The sequence below is a fragment of the Adiantum capillus-veneris genome, chromosome 21, assembly GCF_014529385.1.
Source record: "Adiantum capillus-veneris isolate H3 chromosome 21, ASM1452938v2, whole genome shotgun sequence".
Classification (NCBI taxonomy): Eukaryota; Viridiplantae; Streptophyta; class Polypodiopsida; order Polypodiales; family Pteridaceae; genus Adiantum; species Adiantum capillus-veneris.
This window is the reverse complement of record NC_140951.1, coordinates 134829452-134846271: the sequence shown is the minus strand read 5'-3', so window position 1 is coordinate 134846271 and position 16820 is coordinate 134829452.

The window sequence follows — 16820 nt, the reverse complement described above, 5'->3', positions numbered from 1 at the left end:
AAGAGTATATTACAAAAAATTTAGATCGAATCTTCTATGAATAAGAACTCCTTCTATGAAGAGTCACATTCATCGTCAACAAATATATTGCAAATGTGAGGTTTATCGAGAAGCTACAAATCAAAGCGATTATCTGATGCCATTTGTCTTGCCTCTGTTTCAATGTACATGGGTAATATACTTCACAAAAAAAATAAAAATATAAACTAACCAATTAGTATAATAAGATCCTTCACAACCATCTATGCAATATTAAACCCAAGACATCCTTAGAGATCATTAAACACACCATGAAATAAGAAAAAACACACATAGAGTATCTAAAAGTGTGTAAAAAGTTTAGCTATGGGATGTGAGTCTCACTAGTCATCAAAAGGTTCCCACCCATAGGCCTTTCATCCTCATCCTCCAAATCAATAGGAACCAAAGCCTCCTCTCTACTCCGCTTTTTGCTACGAAAAATAGGCTGCAAAAGACCTGTAACAATGCTATCATCAGAGTCCAAAGAACCACACACTCGCCCCAAAGCTGCACATGCCACCAACACAAGTGTAGTCTCGCACCCACACTCTAAGTAGATGCCTCTGCTCCTACATAACATCTCTACAAAAGCGCCCAAAAATATAGAGCTCCGCTGCAATGATCCACGCCAAGGCACCCCAATGCCAAAAATGGATATCGAAGTATCTAGGTATAGTGTTGCATGATAGAATCTGTAGGCCTCATGCCAACTTCTTGAAAACAAGGCATACTCTCAGCTATGTAAATGGGTGGTGTTGGACCTTGTTGATGCACCATGTACAACATCAAGGTCTCAAACAAAATACAGACAATAGAAGAAATGTTATATTCTTGAAAAGGTACACACCTTGTACACACCTTAAATAAAAGTATATGATAACTACAAATAAAAAATAGGGGCTCAAATCTGTCTCCTCCTATCTCCATGAAGCCAAAGGGAGTATGATGAAGTTCCACTTCGTTGATAAATCTACATGTCTGAATCAATGATGAATCTCTCCACCCATCGAAGTGAATCACTTGAAATTAAAATCACCACATGAGCAGTTAATGACTTTTAAATGTGAACTCTAAATACATACTTTTAAGTGGTGAAAGACTACAAACCTGTGAAAGAGGCCATGATCAACAACCATCCTGAGTCCGATAAGGTGTTCCATGCAAGATGAATTCCTCCATGAACATGATCCTCTGTGATCCTATCCCACATGGGATTGACACCATAGCCACTAACCAAACCTCCATATGGAAGGTCTAGGAAAGTAAAATCTACATTCCATGCAACTGACTTTCCACTTCGCCTATAAACAAGATCACTTAGGTAGGCCTTGAGCATATGCTTATGAATCAAAGCCCACGATGAAGAACTAACTCCCAATGAAAAATCTCCAAAAATGGCAATGTAATATCCATTGAGAGCAAAACATTGGTCAAGATCCGGACTAGTCTGACCATGCATCATGATATTATTTAGGAAATCAAAGGAAAAGACACGACACAATCAAGAAGACCCACCAATATCTGAGAAAAACACTATTCAAATTTAGACAAAAAATCACTGCAATTGAATATAAACTACAATTTTATCGTAAGTACGGGTGGTAGTACAACCATGTGAGGATGGCCTAGCTTCCTTCATCAAACCATTTGTAGTAGTGTCTGCTATAGCTTCCTTTCCTTTTTAAGACAACCCTTCCCAATGAAAATGCTTTTAAAATATGAATTTTATACATTTCAAGACAAAATATGCAAATATAAATTTCATTTTCTACCTCAAAATGAATCTGTTGGTCGTATTGCTAGGCTTCGTGGAAGTCCTAAACCTATAACACCCAATGAAGCTGGCACAAAAGAAGCTCCAATGGCATCAAAACTCCATCTCTAAGCATGGAATCTCTAAGGTCTCTCTCACGATCTAGCACATGGATTTTCTCTATTTCAATCCACTAAGGACAAGCTTCAATCTTCCATGTAGAAAGCTTATGTAATTTCTTCAAATACATGCAAGAATCGGGTATGTTCAATTGTGTCCCCTTTCTAGCAAGTAGTGGAATCGAAAGAAGAATCTTTCAAGACACCAAAAAGGCCAAGAATCTTGACAACACACATAAGGAATACATTATTTGTGCACATCTATATATAAATAAATTACATTGCAATATGATAACAAAAGTACCTATATGTCAATCTTTTTTTGGGCTTGTTTATCAATATCTTTTGTTCTCATTGCCAAAGACACCTCCAAAGGAAAGAGATAAGGCCTAGCCTCAAGTTTTATATCCTCAAGGTAGAACATTAGAGTACAATCAAGTGACAATACTACATCTCCACATGTGCCCAACATATCCATCACAAATTGTGATGCTCTATCAAAGACCCTAACCGAGAGACTCTCCTAATGAAGCCAGCTTGAGCCCACCAAAAAACAAATTGAACAACCATTCAATACTTTCTTCAACACATCAAAATTAAGTAGTACGATAAGACCTACATTCTATAAACAAGGTCTCCATTTTTTATGCCATATGCAGCTCTAGTTAGATTATATGCCTCGAGAAGAGACAATCACAACATTTTATTTGTATTGGAGCATCCAAAACAACAATCAAGTTGATCTTCTCCAATGTTACCCAGCTTCCATGGCCCCATTTCAATGACAAAAATTTTGCTAGCCAATCCAAGCCAAAGTGTGGGTCCAAAATTTGAAGAAGCTTTAAAGACCAAAAAACAACGAGCTCAAAAATATTTCATTTAAACCATACCACTCTCACAACAAACTTACAAACAAGAAAAAATAACTATCCAATCTTATCAATGTACTTTGTAGTGACATCATGATATATTTTATCATGCTCTTTCTTTAAATCATTATCATACAAACTCTCACAAGGAAGCTGATCCACCCTTGTGTTATATTCCTTGGTCATTTGCACCTATCACAAGAAGTAAATAATAAACAATCGATGAAAAGTTGCATGGCATCCTGCATGAAAGAGATAGAATTGCATGGCATTCAATACGAAAGAGATAGAAAGCACTGCACCTATATCATAGAGAAGTTGTGTAAGATATTTATGTGTTAGTGGATACCAGGGTTCTTGCCCCTTAGAATAGTATTTTTTGACATCAGCACAATCAACTTCTTGTCCTTTTCGGGTAGAGCTTTCAGGTAAACATGAGGATCGGAAACACAAATGTGAGACAAATTTACAATCTCATCCCGAAGATGTGTAGTAACAAGAGAATGGGAATTCATACTAGCAACACCCAAGCATAGTTGGATTCGACGTCAACTATGCTACAGCCTTGGATTGTGGGTGAGAAGCATTACAAGATGGCATAAAGGGTTAAGCAGACTTTGTAGCGTTACAAAGAACTTCAAGATATTATAGCTATTCTCGGATTGGAAGAGTTATCCGAGGAGGACTGTTTGATGGTAGCTAGAGCACGAAAAAGAGAGCGTTTTTTCTCTTTTTTCTTTTGGATTTCTATTTAATATGCTAATCGGTATACGAATGGAGATGATCGGACTTGAACCGATAACTTCATGCTTGCAAAACATGCGTTCTACCGATTGAACTACGCCCCCATCCTCGTTTCATGTGCAGCATGTATCATGTGGGTAAACAAAACACAAGAGAGCTATTGCTCATACGTGCGTGCCTATAGCCTTTTTTCTTTAGAGTTTAGACTTTATCCAAGACACGGCCCCATTTCATCACACTGTCAATGAAAGAGGCTAAATGTCATAAAGTAAAGATGTGTCGTTGGCAGCAACAAGCAGTGATAGTTCACGGATCTTTTCTCAGTCCACCATTTTGATTGTACCGGTGTTAGGGAGAGGATAAGCCGTCTTAATCGTATACTACCCGAAATCATGGGAAGAAGGATCGGAGACAATAAATCGATGAAACTTATTAGGGAACACTGCGCACAAAAAAATTTAACACCACAAAGGCAGCTTGTTGGCTAGGGCCCTGAAGGTGGCCTGTAAAAAACAAAGAGATTCTGTAGGTGCAGATAAATAATATATCCCCGATACTAGCAAGTATCTATTATAACGATCTTGATTGACGGATGTAAACTACAACATTTTATTAAATCGCGCAAGAGGCGCTCTATTAAATAATTATTTAGCTTAAGGCGTAATATTGAGCATTGTAACCAGCGAGAAAACTGACCCTTATGAATGCCAGTGCTTGAGAAAAGGGTTTGGGCAGTCGAAATGTCGAGCTCATCAAAGGAATATGTACTCACATAGGGAAGGGACCCTGATATGTAGGCTTCCTATGTCTCGGGTGCTTTAGAGGGCCCGGAGTATATGCCAGTGTGGCAAGCCACCATGTCACCTTTCTCAGGAAGAGTTCCTGTAAGAGGATTAAACGGTCAATTGCCGCCCTTAGAACCCCCTCAAGGTCGCGCCCTAGATTGGCTATGGTAGCAGCCCCCCGTCTGTTCTTCGGCTACAGCCTAAAGCGGGTAACCCACCAATTCTGTATAGCTGGTAGCGAACAGGTGTCGTACTGAGCTCTTTTGGTTAAAGTAGGTGCTTTACCTTGGCCAGAAGAGCCTTTAGAGCATGTAGCATGCATTAACTGCCGTTGTGCACTCATCGTTGAGTCGCTTGACCACGCCCCGGTAACGACTCGGGGTGGCGGTTAGCCGGGTTTTACCTAGCTTAAGGTGCCGTGCCAAGGGGTAAGGCGTCCCGGCCAATGTAGTGCTAGGCTCCAGGCAACAAGGAAGTTTTCATTACAATTTGAATTTTCTAGCCTAGTTATAAATTTAATGTGCTAATCTATATACGAATGGCGACGATCGGACTTGAACCAATAACTTCATGCTTGCAAAACATGTGTTCTACCGATTAAACTACGCCCCCGCCCTCGTTTCATGTGCAACACGTATCATATAGGCAAACAAAACATTTCTTTTAAAACAAAGAATTTGTGTGGCTAGCGCCATGTAGTCCTTATTCCACGGATGCTCAGCCATGATTATTAAGAGAATAACTAGATTAATTTAAGCGAAGTGAAGGAAAGGCAAGTAACCCCATATACCACTATAGCAAAAAGTGACCAAAGCATGATGCAGGTTCAGTTAGAAGAAAAAACCCGCTAGCCCTAAACAAGGGTAGGCAAAGCATTCCCGTAGGTATATGATTTAATGTGTACTTTTCGCATCCTACAGGACTTGAACCTGTGACCTTCAACTTAGAAGGTTGTTGCTCTATCCGACTGAGCTAATGATGTTGCGCATTACAAACACCTCCAGTAGCCTTACCTTAGTAATTACTACAGAAGAAGAGTCTTCTTTTTGAAATGAACCAGCTATTACTATACTAACATTTAAGATTTATTCATCTATCCAAAGGTAGAACTAGATTAGAAGAAGAAAAAAAGAAAAACTGTTTGTTTTTTCTATGTTTTTTGTTCATTTCCATAATAGAAAAGAAAAGAGGAAATCTTAGACCATTGATTGCCAAAGACAGCATGTGCCTACAAGATGAAGCATGAGGAGACACAAACTGGTGGCAAATGCTAGGGTGGAGTTAGTTAAAGTAGCAAAGGCGGCAGCTCCTATTAAGGCAGCGGCTCCATGCCAACTTTGGCTAGCAACAGAGCATCCTTTTTGCATGTCCAAGTCCCTAATAAAATAAATAGGTAGCTGGAGGGAACCTACATACACCCATTGCATTCTAAGGTAGGGTCCCCTGCTATGTACTGTCATGTCACAGTGGGTTCACTTTAGGAAATTTTCCCACCTCATTTGTTTGTTGGAGAGCTTGGTCTGCGTCATGAAGTACTTGAGACTTTGGTGATCCGTTCGCAGAATGAAAGGAGTCCCCAATAAATAGTGCTTCCATGAGTCTAAGGCATGTAGAACTACAAGGAGTTCCTTTTCATATATGCCTAGAGCTTGCTCAATACGGTCGAGCCTTTGACTCTCATAGCCAATGGCATGCCCTTCTTGGAGCAAAAGAGCTCCAAGGCAATCACCACAAGCATCACATTGGACCTCAAATGGTTTTGAGAGATCCAGTAGTGTAAGCATAGGTTGAGAGATAAGCTTTTCGAAAGCATTGTTCTCCTTAGCAGACTATGTGTACCTAACGCTTTTCTTTGTTAGGTCATGTAATGGTCCCGCAATTTGTGAGAACTTTTCTATGAAGCGTCTATAGTATGCACACATACCTATAAAGCTTCTTAGTTCATGAAGATTCCTTGGTTTAGGCCATCCTTTTATTACCTCTAACTTTGATGGATCCATTTGGATGCCATCTTGAGAGATAATGTGACCTAAATACTGAATCTCTTGCAAGAAAATTTCACTTTTCTTTCGATTAATATAAAGTTTATTCTCTCTTAAAACTTGAAATATTACCTGGAGGTGTTGCTTGCGTTCGTCTAATGAAATAGAGTAGATGATAATATCATCAAAGAACACTCCAGTAAAGGTTCGATGAGGCCTGAACAGCTTCTCCATCAAGCAGTTGAATGTGGCTGGTGCATTGGTCAAGCCAAAAGGCATGACAATGTATTCATAAAGACCAAATGTGGTGCGAAATGCGGTCTTTACAATGTCTTGATCAACTATCCTTATTTGATGATAGCCACTTTTTAGGTCAATCCTACTGAAGTAGGTCGATCCTTGTAGCTTATCAAATAGGTCTTCTACCCGTGGAATGTGAAACCTATTCTTAATAGTGATCCTATTTAGTGCTCTATAGTCGAGACACATACGATATGTGCCGTCTTTCTTTTGCACTAATAGCATAGGTGAGAAAAATGGAGATGAGCTAGGCCTAACCATGCCCTTCTCAACTAACTCATGCACTTGCCGCATAATCTCCTCTTGTTGAGCTTGAGAAACTCTATAAGGAGGTTTGTTAGGCGGTGAACTTCCTGGAAGAAGTTCAATTGCATGGTCATCATTACCTAGTTAGGAGGTAGCTCACAAGGGACGTCGTCAATAAAAACATCTTGAAACCCCTTGAGAAAATTGGATAACTCTAATTCCTTTTGGTTGCTTTTATTTTCTTTTGCTAAAGCATTAGGTTCATTTTGAGAATCTTTAACAAAAATCATGTACATGGAAATAGAGCTCTTTATTGACTTGTTGAAAGATGGTGTATGTACAATGGGAATAGTGTTTCACATTTCCTTAGCATCTATATACATGTCTTTTTCCCTGAACTTAAAGGAGATTCTCCTTTCAGGAAATTTAACATCGGCAGCCAGGCGGTCAAACCATGGTGACCCTAGGATTACATCCTCATGCTTGAGAGGAGAGATAAAGAAGTCCTCTTTGTCCACATAGCCTTGGACATGAAGCCTCAATTTCATGATTAAGGGAGTGACTGAAGCTTCTTGCCCCTTGAAGGCACTGTCTGCGGGTAGGACATCTCCCATCTCGTAGGATTGTATGCCTAGCTTGGTAGCCAACTCTATAGATATAAAATTGTGAGTAGAACCAGGGTCAAAGAGAATAAAATCATCATGTTCTCTTACATTTCCCCAAGCATGGCATAGAGGAGATCCTTTGTGGTGAGTTTGGTGAGTCTCCTCCTCTTGGATTTCAACCAAGGAAGCTCTAGGAGGATCTTGGCGGTTGTTCTTTTGGGGACAAGCGCGGTACGCATGCCCTTGTTTGCCGCACTTGAAACACCGGTTATCCTTGCGATAACGCTCAAGCTCTTCAGGAGAGAGTTTGTTCTTACCTTTGTAAACTCCCTTCTCTTTAGCTTTGTTGGAGTTGCCCTTAGGAGACTTTTGGACATTGCCATTCCCCTTAGGCTCATTGGAACCCTTTTTTTCCGTGGGCTTATTATTTCTTTTAGTCCCCGCTTGGAAATTGATTCGAGAGGCCACCATAGTATGGTGTATTACCACCGACATGGTACGTGGCCTTTGGGAGTTGACATACTCCGCCATTTCTTCGGTTAAGCCCGCACAAAATTGTTGCTTTTGCTCTCCAAACTCCAACTTTTTGAAGACAGTGGCTTTGAGTTGTAGGTCCCAAAACTTGTCTACATATTTGTGGATGGATTCATAGGGAGAGAGCTTTAAGCTTCGCCATTTGGTGAGTACTTTGTCTTTGGCATCGGTGGCCAAAAATTGCTTCATAATGGAAGCTCTTAAAGCTTTCCATGTTCGTAGACCACCATTGCCTGGCGGACTTTTGAAAGTGCATAGCTACATGGCGTAGCTTAGAGGACTCCGTGAAGCCCTCATCTCCAAACGCCGCATCAATTTGCTGGATAAAGGCCAAGACTTTGTCCGTAGCACCAAAGGTACCATCATAGGTAAGGAAAGAGATGCTCTTCCCTCCCTCTTTGAATTTCTTCAGCTTGGACGACCTCTTCCATGTGGCATAGGATTTCTTATGGCCTCTTCTTTTTTATGGTTCAAAGGTTGCACCATCACTTTCTTCAGAAGGTGAAAAATTTGAAGAAGGTGGAGAAGAGGGTGACCTTTTTCTTGCCTTTTTCTTGTCTTGATCTTCATCGTCTTTACCATCACTTTTATAAGAGGAAGAGGATGAAGAAGATGGAGAAGAGGGTGTCCTCTTTCTCACCTTTTTCTTCTCTTGCTTTTTATCATCCCTCTTTGAATTATGGCGTGGAGAAGAGTGTGATGGTCTTCTCCACTTTGGTGGTGATGGAGAGTGTTTAGCCCGCTGTCTTCGTGGAGCCATCTCCGTCGAGGTGGGGGGTGACTCACTTCTTTCTCGTTCCTTCGGTGGAGGCTCTTGAGTCCTCCTTTGCGAAGGACATGCATCATCAAAAAGTAAATTCTTGAGCCCTTCATATGGATTCTCTTCTTCTTCCCGAATCGGAGAGAGACCTCTTTTGGGAGTCTCACAAGGAGGCTTCCTAGGTGTTCTCTCGTCATGGTGATGAGCTTGGAGAATCCCGTGAGCACGGAGCTGCAGTTGCACTTCGCTTTGGAGAGATGGATTGCCCATGGATTGTTGAAGCCTAGTAACAATATAGTTAACAAGCATTGAAGCATCATTAGTAGCTTTCTCATGAGCAAAGTCAAAGTTATCAACATTAATTTCACTCTCTTTACTATTGTCAGCCATTCTAACAACTTTTAGGTGTAAACTTTTTAGGTGTACTTTGGCACTTCAAGCCCTAGTTCCTACTCCTCTTTACCCCTTTAGAAAAAGTACTCAAGCTACTGTACTTGCGGCTCGAATACCATTAATTGCAAGGAATAGAAGATAGGGTCTTTCGAGACCAAAACAGCACCGGCTCCTGTCAAGATTCTAATAGCTCAATAGTGGTTAAGCCATAGGCAAGCCCTGTAGGACTCCACTATTAAGACCATAGATCTCGACGGTGATGCTCCGTTAACTGCACGAAGGCAAGCGCACTACAAGGCTGAAAAATCCCTATTCTACTTACTCACAGGCAATTAATAATACCAACCATTGATAGCTAGCTTGAGGACCTCCCTTCTTGAGCAAGAAAAGAGAAACCTTGTGCTCTGATACCAATGTAACATTTAATGGCCTAATAACTTGTGTGTAGCGGAAATTGGCATGAACATAGTGGGCATTGCATTAGAATAGATTCCTAATTAGAATTACAAGAGTGCTTGGGTGGAGAGAGAAACAAAAAACATAACACCTAGTTAGATAGCATCAACAATACTTCAAAAGAGAGAGAAATTAAGCTATTGACAACAGTTGAGGACCGGATTTTCATGGAGCCGGTCCCCCCTCCAAAAGGCTTTGTATTATGGTTTCTCCCATCAAGAGAGACATTGTACAATACAATTCTTTGTGTTCCTTCAAAACTAGCTAGTGCAATGAAGATGAAAGCTTCATGCACTAAGCAAAACACTTAGCAAACACAACTTTGATTATCCCCGTTCTCAGACCCAAGACACCACACACCTTCGAAGATGGTGAGAGCTAGCAGCGTATGAGAGTAGATTGAGAGGAAGAAGGAGTATCTTACGAGAAAGATGTACATCTCCTCACATAATCACTCATATTAGCATAGCTTAGCTTATTAATTATCTTGGTAGAGGAGATGAGCATGCATTGAAGCTTGGCTCTTGGTTGGATTTGCATCCACATGCCAAGAGTGTGTTGATGTAGCTATCTCACAAGCTTGGAGTAGGTGATGAGCTCTCCATTAAAGCTTGGGAAGAGATGGTCTTCTCTTTCTTCACACATGACATTGTATGAGTGTGTGTGTGATAATGCCTTGCAAAAATCAGTCCCCTCTCTCTCTTGGGCGAGCCCTCTTGCTATTTACTCTTGCAGGCTCCCCATTGGACCTCCCCAAGTCAAGCCAATGGCTACTAAGCAGCATAAGTGATAGCCTTCTGACATGTGTCCCCCTTTCCCCTTTTGTGAGAGCTTAATCAATTAAACTTAATTGATTTAAATGAATTAAATCCCCATTGGACCTTTCCCCATTCTGACCAATAGGAGTTAAGTAGCCCATTGGGCTACTCAATTCCTATTGGACCCCTTCACGGGCTGTCCAATAATCATCCAAGAGACTTAATTTTCATTGGTTCTTTTTATTAAGTGTTTTTTAATTAATTAAACTAGATTTACTCTAGACTAATTCTCATTGGTCCACCTCTAAGGCCATCGAATAGGAATTGGGTACACCTTGTGGGCATCTGGCCTAGGGAGCTGACATGTGTCCCTCATTCCCTTTGTGTAAAGGGATCTTGGGTGTGTGTGTGTGTGTTTGTGTGTGTGTGTGTGTGTGTGTGTGGCTTTCTCTCTCATCCCCTAGAAGAAAGGCTCGCCCCCTCCCATGTAGGGATATTCAAAGACTTTTTTGGTCACACACAAAGCATCCAATTTCCCTAGGGTTGAGGACACAACCTTTGAATTTTGGAACCTTAGCATTTTGGAAGTTTTAATGGGTTGAACCTTAGGGTATTTTTAGCCCATTGTTTCACACGGCTCTGTTGCAAATGGCCCCCCCTTTGGATCCCTATTTTCCCTCCTTTGGATCCCTACTGTGGCCGGTCTGCTAGCTTAACCAATATTCTAGCTTGTTCTCCCCTGGCACTTCCCCATATTAAATTATCAGTTTAACATGAGAAAATCATTTAGGAGAATTAGATATTGATCATTATGACATCTATGACCCGTTTGTGCAAGAGTTAATGACCATTTTTACTTGTGAGTTCACAGTAGAGAACAAGTTTTCTTCTCAAATTGAATTTTGGAAAATTCTTAATGAGGTTGTCGAGGATGCAAATTTTGAAAAGCCAGAGCTCAGAGGCTTTATGACTGATGAAGCCAATGCTAATTGGATTGCAGTTTTCACGATTTATTTTGGAGGTGCCAAAAAACTCACACCTAGGAAAGAAAGATCTTGTGCTTTTCATTGGGAGCAATCCATGATACGACACACAACCAAGTGTATTTGTCCTTCATCTCAAGAAGAGCACAAAATCCTATGCCTCAAGAGGAAATGTGCTCCTTCATACAATCAAGCTGACATTTTCAAGGGAGAGCTACGTCGCTTCTACAACGATGGTCATGCTATTCATGATGAGATTACCTGTTTAAAAACATGGTTGTCTTGGTGGGATGTAAGAGTGTCACATTGGGGGGAAATTTGTGTCCCAAGATGAATCTGGTATTTTTATCCCTAACACAAATCTTTCAGAGAAAAAGCATGCAAGCATCCCTCACCTATAAGGAAAATCTCAACTTGTACAAGGCAATTGGTGTGGACATGTCTATGGGAGTACTACAAAGTGTAAAATATAATGCATATCTTAAAGGTGTTCGTACATTTGTGGGAACTGGTTTAGAAAACTTGGTAGGGTGCTTTATGCATTGTGCTTCTGCTGCATCAATTGCAAAGAACCTTGTCGATTTTCAATGGAGGAAATGGGTTTAAATAGTCCTAAAATGAATAGACATCCACAAGAGAGAAGAGAAATAGAAAAAAGAGACCTATTTTTGTTGATGAGGATAGCCACATGCCTGAATTTTTCCCAAAAACTGTTGAGATTGGTGGTTCTTGACAGTGAAGAGATGAAGCTCGTGTTCTAACCAATTCTTGGCCTGAGATGAGAATAGCCAACAGTATGTGGGCAATAAGACGAACAAAGTTGGGGTCCAAGGTCACATGCTTTGGAGTTGTTGATGATCAAAGAAATTGATGTGGTTGATTCTTAAATGAGAATTCTTTAGAGTGAGGTAAAGAATGGAGTGCCAGTCCCTTGCTTTTGGGGACATAGGCAATACCCTAGCTCAAAATCAAATCCAGGTGGAGTTAGAGAAGGAATAATTTAGTTTTGCAATACCAAAGAAGGATTAATTTAGTTTTGCAATACCAGTAACATGCATACATGGAATGTCCATGAGATGGTTGTGGGACCTCTTGGAGCAACACACTGAGTATGGCCCATGGAAGAGGGGACAATATTGACTTTGCAAGAAGCAAATCATCTACAAGCTTGTGAATTTGAGCTTTGTGACACATCACAGGGTTTAAAAAATGGCAAGGACACTCGTGCTCCAAGAAGAGTACCTAGTGCTTTTCACCAAAAATATCAAGAGGGCAAAGCTGTTAAGTGGAGATCTAAGTTGACCAAAGAGTTCCAATGCAAGATTGACTTGCAAAGGACCATGTCAGTAGAACTAGTGAAAGAAGTAATAGTTTATGTGAACAGTCACATATATTCCACATTGGGGTCATTGGCAAAGGGGGTAACTTACTCAATCATACTGTTTGATTTTTTGCGGTGTACATGCGAGGTTTTTAGAAGCGAGAGATTAAGAAGCTTGGATATATACCATGCAAGCATTTGTATTATGTGTTTCTTTAGGTTCTTTGGGCTATGAGTTTATCCACCAAGCAGCTTTGACCAAAGTGGAACTCTTTCAAGCTTTGGGAGGCGTGCGAGTAAATATCCAAGGCTAGAGAATCATAGATGTTTTGCGATTTTGATGTTGACCAATGCAAGATTCATTTTTTTTGAAATGGCCCATGAGTTTATCCACCAAAAAGCTTTGTCCTCAATGGAACTCGTTCAGGCTTTGGCGGGCTCTCAAGTAAATATCCACAGCCAAATAATCATAGGGGTGCTACAATTTTTATGTTGATGAATGCAAGTTATTTTATGAGTATTCAAAAAAATTTACTTTTATCAAGGTGTCATATTAACAAAACATAGTGTGAATTTTTCATGAATATTCTTTTGTCTAAGGGCGTTGTAATTATCATTGATTTTGAGTGATTCATTGCTTTTTGTGTTTTGGGGTGATCAGATGTGTGAATGCCCTCAATATTGCTTAAGTCAACTCATTTACATTTTAATAGAAGGATGTAGTGTGAATTATTTAGTAAAACTTAGTGTGAACTTTTTCATAAACCATTTTTGCTCTAAGGGCTTTGTAATTATTATTGATTTTGTTTTGGGGTGATCAAATATATGAATGCACTCAACATTGCCTAAGCCAACTCATTTAATATCATAATAGAAAAATGTAGGTTGAATTAATTACAAACATTTTTTGTTCGAAGTTGCTCAAAAAAATGTTTGTTTGGAGATATTTGCTCGGATTTTGGGATTCCTCGAATGTTTCTAAGACACCACCTTAGAGCATGGAGATCAATGTTGGAGCTGGGCTGGTAACTATTCCGCTCAATTTTGGGACTTACTTTGGGGCATGTTTTGAGTGTACAAGTTTGGTGTGACAAGTTGATGGTGATGTATGTGAGCAAGTGTTGAATTGTTCTAAGCAACCGGTCTCCCCCTTCCTCCCAACAGTGGTATCAGAGCCTCAGTTTTGAGGAAATCGTCAATCAAATTTTCAAAATCGAAGAGGAATTTTCCAATTGGCAATATCAAATCTACAAATTGAATCTAATCGGCTGACCAATCAACAAATCAACAAATTAATTTGATTATCGACATCGAGATTCAATATGCCCAATTTAAATTTTAATTAATGGCTAATTCCTGTCGATTGTGAAGGTGAGAGAGAGCAAGAGTCGAAAAAAGCAGAGGAAGTTGAAGATTTTGAAGAACTTGTATTAAGTCGGCAATTCAAGCTTGACATTGGAAAGGCTTAAAAGGAGTTTGGAGGGAAGCCTTGACTAAGAAAGTTGATATTGGAGAGCTTGAAAGATTTTTAGGAGGACGATCCTCGGCGTTTTTAAGGAAAATAAGGAGAACATGGATCACCATCAACCTTCATGAGATTAATGATTCAAGGGAGAGCATGAACCGGGGAGCCCTACCTCAAAGGAGGCGCGGCATTTAGACACGAGGCTACAATTTTCCTATAAAAGGTTTGACAACAAAAACTGAGATGGGAGCGACCTCTTGCATCAAAAATTTGACCATAGCCAACAAATTGCGTGTAACCAGCCTCAAAGGGATCACCCTGGTTGTGGTACCACCCTGTCTCTTCACGCTGATTACGTTAATTCTCCACGCTGCCATGCTTCCAGTACACACCTTTTGGTTTAAAAAGGTGAGGCTTTTTTAAAAAAAGGGTCATGGCCGGCCATCATTATCCAATGGTTTTTTAAAAAAACCTATTAGAACCAATTCACCCCTTTTCTCTCCTTAAAGCTCCTTAGCCTCAGTTGTTTGGCCGCCATTTAACCTCCATACTACTTCAAAGGAATCCCTTCCAGGCCTTAATGTCCTTTGAAGAATTCAACGCCCTTTCAAAGAAGGATAAGGGTTCGAACCCTCACCTTGGCAAGATCAATCTTGGGACAACTCCCTTAACCACTCCAGCAGGAAGGTCTCATTGAAATTCGAACCCAGCGTTGGATTCAAAGTCCAAAGTGCTAACCACTACACCACAAAACCACTAATTGAAAAAATAAATAAAAAATAAAAAAAGATAATATATATATATATTATCTTTATTTATTATTTATTTATTTTTTCATTCTCATTAGAGCTCTTATAACCTCGTCTGGCCAAGCTTGCTTAAGCTACGTCGTTTGCAACTACCGCCGTTCCTACCAACTCAATTTTATGGTGAACAGTAACAAAAATTGCCGATTGTATTGCCCTTATTTTGGGATACGGGAGATTGGATGCCGCGAACTCGACCGACTTGTAGACCAATCGTCTAACTGCTCACCTTTTCAACAATTTCCTTGCACATTGCTATTTTGGACTGGATGCCAACGCAATCTTAAGCTAAGTACTTTTTTTTTTGCTATTTCTTTTACTCTCTCTCACTTGTTTTGCATACTGCATCTATAAATATCTCCATATAACCATTTAAAATTTAAAAACACATTTAAAACAAAAATAAATAAAAAAAATAAAAGCAAGAAATCATGGCAAACCTTCCACAAGCACCCACAATTACTGAGCAGCTTGCCAATTTGCAACAATCTCTCACGTATAAACGCATGTGAAGGCAAGAGCTTGAAGATAAATCATTGCATTCCGCTTGCATAGAATCTACACGGGCACCCAAGCAACACAAAATTAGTAGAAAAGCCTTTACTTTCAAGGATTTTGATGGCATTAAAGACGCTAGCATGGTTCTAGCATGGGTTAGTCAGTTAGATTACTATTTTCATGATGAAGACTTTCCTGAACGTGAAATGGTAAAATGTGCATCAAATCATCTCACCATTAACGCTGCATTGTGGTGGAACGCCACCAAACGGCATGAAAAAAGACCACATATCTAGCATGTAATCAAAAAGCTATTTTTACCTCAATTTAAAGCTAAATCATGACACCAGTGGGATTTAATTCGGCAGGGTCGAAATGAAAATGTCCAAGGCTATAATGATAGTTTTTGGAACTATTTAATTCAATTGCAAGCTATTGAACATGTCAGCCGTAGGAAATAAAATCGCAAATATATATATGGCTTAGCATTACAAATTGGTGCTAAGGTCGATATATTTACCGGATTCGATGTCAAAGGCTATTAATTTGGCCCTTAATGCGAAGAAGAAGAAAGGTGGACAACCCTCTCACACCGAACAAACTGCTAACACTAACCGTAATAAGAGAGATTCTTTCTCTCCTAACTTTGACAGAAACAAACATAAAATCCATACCTTTTTCAAGAGATGCAGATTGGACAATCCTGCTATACAACTTCTCAACCTCATAGCATAACAACAACAACAACAACAGCAACAAGGAAACCAAAATTCTTTCAACCAATGTCCTGCTCAAAACTCTAATGGTAATAAAAAAGGGAAGTGTTTCAAATGTTTTCAATATGGTCACTATGCAGATAAGTGCCCAAAAAGTCATGCTAAGATCAATGGCAATTCCAATGGAATCACCCGAAATCCAAGCCAAAAACCCTTTAATAACAACCGCCCCAACGTCGCTACTCTTAACCTCATTGAAGATGCTAATCTTGATGACAATGAAGTGGAAGCTAATTACGGTGAGGGATATGATCTTGAGTATGATCACGATGACAACCCATCTTCAGGTACTCCTATATCATCTCAAACTTTGTTTAAAGTGCAAGGCATATTCAAGGGTGAAAGTGTAACCATTCGTTTAGATGATGGCAGTAGCCATGATTTAATTTCTACACGATTGGCACAACAACTCTCTCTTTTTGAAATTTCTTCACCTCACAAAGTCAAAAAAAATTTATTTTCAATAACCAACGTTGTAATTGAAAATCCCAAGTCACTGTTGAAGTTTGCATTGGTGAGTTTACACAAACACGTACATTTTTGATAGCACCATTGCATGGTATTGATATGATCTTGGGAATGCCATTTCGTCATGAATTTGATTTGTTGATTAAATATAAAACATGTACCATGTATCTCACTCATA